Source organism: Clinocottus analis, unplaced genomic scaffold, assembly GCF_023055335.1.
Source record: "Clinocottus analis isolate CAN_PGR_092001 unplaced genomic scaffold, fCliAna1.0.p SCAF_20, whole genome shotgun sequence".
NCBI lineage: Eukaryota > Metazoa > Chordata > Actinopteri > Perciformes > Cottidae > Clinocottus > Clinocottus analis.
In genome coordinates, this window is record NW_027175932.1 from 14,763,066 (window position 1) to 14,768,268 (window position 5,203).

Genomic DNA, 5,203 nt, shown 5'->3' on the forward strand with positions numbered 1-5,203 from the left:
GCGTTGGTTCCTTTTTAAACTCCCCGCTATGGAGCGCATCTGTAAACCTATCAACTGTATAGACATCCTATTTACCTCAAACAGACAGTCGCTGGAGAAACTCGCGCGACCGGGGAACCGCCGGCAGAGAGGAGCAGAGAGACGGAAGTATCGGGGCTCTCAAGTCTCACGCATTGAACGTGACTGTCCCTCCCGGCACAACAGCTATTCGGCGGCGCGTATTTCTCGTCGCGGGTTCTCCGAGACGGACATATTTGCAATCGGCTTCTCTGCTGTCCTTGCTTTAGAGTGACGTGATTGTAACGGTTGATTTGTGTCATGTTCAGGTGCATCGCGTAAAAAACCAATAGGGTGTCGGAATGGCATATACTTCTCATCCAACCACAATCAAATTCACTCTATCCGGATGGCGCGATTTATCTGGCTAGCTAGCCGGAATGAAAAACAAACCAAAATGAAATAGTAACGAGGCTATTTTTTTTTTAAAGTAGGGAGTAGAAAGTACAGATAGTTGCGTGAAAACATAAGGAGTAGAAGTAAAAAAGTAGTCTGAAAAATAAATACTCCAGTAAAGTATAGATACTCAAAATTCCTACTTAAGTAAAGGAACGAAGTAATTGTACTTCGTTACTTGACACCTCTGCCCGTAATCAGCATTTTCTCATTTGTATGCTCTTAATCGACGTTTCACACTGAAAAGTGTTGACAACTAGATTTTCTTAAAGAATTCATTTTTTTATATTTTCCATCAAGAAAGCGTCTTCGAACATCCGAACTTCAAATTGTATGATACTTTCTTAAATACCTGAAGCGTTCATCACTATACTGCTTGTAAGCTGCATTTACTCATTTTTATGCTCTTAAACGACGTGTCAGACTGAACAGAGTTGAAAACTAGATTTTCTTAAAGAATTCTTTTTTTTAATTATATTTTCCATCAAGAAAGTGTCTCAGAACATCGGAACATCAAATTGTGTAATATGTTCATGAAACCTGACGCTTTCATCACTATACTGCCCGTAAGCTGCAGTTACCCATTTTTATGCTCTTAAACGACGTTCAGACTGAACAGAGTTGAAAACTAGATTTTCTTAAAGAATTCATTTTTTTTATATTTTCCATCAAGAAAGCGTCTTCGAACATCGGAACTTCAAATTGTATGATATATTCGTGAAACCTGAAGCTTTCATCACTATATTGCCCGGAAGCTGCAGTTACCCATTTTTATGCTCTTAAACGACGTTTCAGACTGAACAGAGTTGAAAACTTGATTTTCTTAAAGAATTCATTTTTTTTTATATTTTCCATCAAGAAAGCCTCTGAGAACATCAGAACTTCAAATTATATGATATGTTCATGAATACCTGAAGTTTTCATCACTATACTTCGCGTAAGCTTCATTTACTCATTTTTATGCTCTTAAACGACGTTTCAGACTGAACAGAGTTGAAAACTTGATTTTCTTAAAGAATTCATTTTTTTTATATTTTCCATCAAGAAAGCCTCTGAGAACATCAGAACTTCAAATTATATGATATGTTCATGAATACCTGAAGTTTTCATCACTATACTTCGCGTAAGCTTCATTTACTCATTTTTATGCTCTTAAACGACGTTTCAGACTGAACAGAGTTGAAAACTTGATTTTCTTAAAGAATTCATTTTTTTATATTTTCCATCAAGAAAGCCTCTGAGAACATTAGGAATTCAAATTATATGATATGTTCATGAATACCTGAAGCTTTCATCACTATACTTCCCGTAAGCTGCATTTACTCATTTTTATGCTCTTAAACGACGATTCAGACTGAACAGAGTTGAAAACTTGATTTTCTTAAAGAATTCATTTTTTTATATTTTCCATCAAGAAAGCCTCTGAGAACATCAGGAATTCAAATTATATGATATGTTCATGAATACCTGAAGCTTTCATCACTATACTTCCCGTAAGCTGCATTTACTCATTTTTATGCTCTTAAACGACGATTCAGACTGAACAGAGTTGAAAACTTGATTTTCTTAAAGAATTCATTTTTTTATATTTTCCATCAAGAAAGCCTCTGAGAACATCAGGAATTCAAATTATATGATATGTTCATGAATACCTGAAGCTTTCATCACTATACTTCCCGTAAGCTGCATTTACTCATTTTTATGCTCTTAAACGACGATTCAGACTGAACAGAGTTGAAAACAAGATTTTCTAAAAGAATTAATTTTTTTTAAATTTTCCATCAAGAAAGTGTCTCAGAACATCTGCACTTCAAATTGTATGATATGTTCATGAATACCTGAAGCTTTCATCACTATACTGCCAGTAAGCTGCAGTAACTTATTTTTATGCTCTTAAACGACGTTTCAGACTGAACAGAGTTGAAAACTAGATTTTCTTAAAGAATTCATTTTTTTATATTTTCCATCAAGAAAGTCTCTGAGAACATCAGGAATTCAAATTATATGATATGTTCATGAATACCTGAAGCTTTCATCACCCGTAAGCTGCATTTACTCATTTTTATGCTCTTAATCGACGTTTCACACTATAGAGTGTTGAAAACTAGATTTTCTTAAAGAATTCATTTTTTTATATTTTCCATCAAGAAAGCGTCTTCGAACATCGGAACTTCAAATTGTATGATATGTTCATGAAACCTGAAGCTTTCATCACTATATTGCCCGGAAGCTGCAGTTACCCATTTTTATGCTCTTAAACGACGTTTCAGACTGAACAGAGTTGAAAACTTGATTTTCTTAAAGAATTCATTTTTTAATATTTTCCATCAAGAAAGCCTCTGAGAACATCAGAACTTCAAATTATATCTTATGTTCATGAATACCTGAAGCTTTCATCACTATACTTCCCGTAAGCTGCAGTAACTCATTTTTATGCTCTTAAACGACGTTTCAGACTGAACAGAGTTGAAAACTAGATTTCCATCAAGAAAGTGTTTTGTTTTCGCTTCTTTGGCTCGGGCAGCGTTCACCCAAAGTCGGAGGGACTCAAGTGCGCTCCCACAAATACGGCCGTTGCGGTTCCGACGATCCCTTCGCCGAGCTCGCGGGACCTCGGGAAGGCACTTTTCTAAATCGGCCATTTTGTTTTCGCTTCTTCGGCTCGGGCAGCGTTCACCCAAAGTCGGAGGGACTCGAGTTTGCTGCGCTCCCACTGATACGGCCGTCGCGGTTCCGACGATCCCGTCGCCGAGCTCGCGGGACCTCGGGGAGGCAGTTTTTCAAATCGGCCATTTTGTTTTCGCTTCTTCGGCTCGTGCAGCTTTCGCGAAAAGTCAGACGCACTCGAGTTTGCCACGCTCCCACTAATACGGCCGACGCGGATCCAACGGTCCCGTCGCCGAGCTCGCGCAACCTCGGGAAGGCACTTTTCTAAATCGGCCATTTTGTTTTCGCTTCTTCGGCTAGTGTAGCTTTCACAGAAAGTCGGAAGGACTCAAATTTTCTGCCTCCCACTAATACGGCCGTCGCGGTTCCGACGGTCCCGTCGCCGAGCTCGCACGATCTCGGGAAGGCACTTTTCTAAATCGGCCATTTTGTTTTCGCTTCTTCGGCTCCTGCAGCTTTCGCGAAAAGTCGGAAGCACTCGAGTTTGCCGCGCTCCCACTGATACGGCCGTCGCGGTTCCGACGATCCCGTCGCCGAGCTCGCGGGACCTCGGGAAGGCACTTTTCTAAATCGGCCATTTTGTTTTCGCTTCTTCGGCTAGTGTAGCTTTCACAGAAAGTCGGAAGGACTCAAGTTTTCTGCCTCCCACTAATACGGCCGTCGCGGTTCCGACGGTCCCGTCGCCGAGCTCGCACGATCTCGGGAAGGCACTTTTCTAAATCGGCCATTTTGTTTTCGCTTCTTCGGCTCCTGCAGCTTTCGCGAAAAGTCGGAAGCACTCGAGTTTGCCGCGCTCCCACTAATACGGCCGTCGCGGTTCCGACGATCCCGTCGCCGAGCTCGCGGGACCTCGGGAAGGCACTTTTCTAAATCGGCCATTTTGTTTTCACTTCTGCGGCTCGTGCAGCTTTCGCGAAAAGTCGGAAGGACTCGAGTTTTCTGCCTCCCACTAATACGGCCGTCGCGGTTCCGACGGTCCCGTCGCCGAGCTCGCACGATCTCGGGAAGGCACTTTTCTAAATCGGCCATTTTGTTTTCGGTTCTTCGGCTAGTGTAGCTTTCACAGAAAGTCGGAAGGACTCGAGTTTTCTGCCTCCCACTAATACGGCCGTCGCGGTTCCGACGGTCCCGTGGCTGAGCTCGCGCGATCTCGGGAAGGCACTTTTCTAAATCGGCCATTTTGTTTTCGCTTCTTCGGCTCCTGCAGCCTTCGCGAAAAGTCGGAAGCACTCGAGTTTGCCGCACTCCCACTAATACGGCCGTCGCGGTTCCGACGATCCCGTCGCCGTGCTCGCGGGACCTCGGGAAGGCAGTTTTTGAAATCGGCCATTTTGTTTTCACTTCTTCGGCTCGTGCAGCTTTCGCGAAAAGTCGGAAGGACTCGAGTTTGATGCGCTCCCACTGATACGGCCGTCGCGGTTCCGACGATCCCGTCGCCGAGCTCGCGGGACCTCGGGAAGGCACTTTTCTAAATCGGCCATTTTGTTTTCGCTTCTTTGGCTAGTGTAGCTTTCACAGAAAGTCGGAAGGACTCGAATTTTCTGCCTCCCACTAATACGGCCGTCGCGGTTCCGACGGTCCCGTCGCCGAGCTCGCACGATCTCGGGAAGGCACTTTTCTAAATCGGCCATTTTGTTTTCGCTTCTTCGGCTCCTGCAGCTTTCGCGAAAAGTCGGAAGCACTCGAGTTTGCCGCGCTCCCACTAATACGGCCGTCGCGGTTCCGACGATCCCGTCGCCGAGCTCACGGGACCTCGGGAAGGCACTTTTCTAAATCGGCCATTTTGTTTTCACTTCTGTGGCTCGTGCAGCTTTCGCGAAAAGTCGGAAGGACTCGAGTTTTCTGCCTCCCACTAATACGGCCGTCGCGGTTCCGACGGTCCCGTCGCCGAGCTCGCACGATCTCGGGAAGGCACTTTTCTAAATCGGCCATTTTGTTTTCGCTTCTTCGGCTCCTGCAGCTTTCGCGAAAAGTCGGAAGCACTCGAGTTTGCCGCGCTCCCACTAATACGGCCGTCGCGGTTCCGACGATCCCGTCGCCGAGCTCGCGGGACCTCGGGAAGGCACTTTTCTAAATCGGCCAT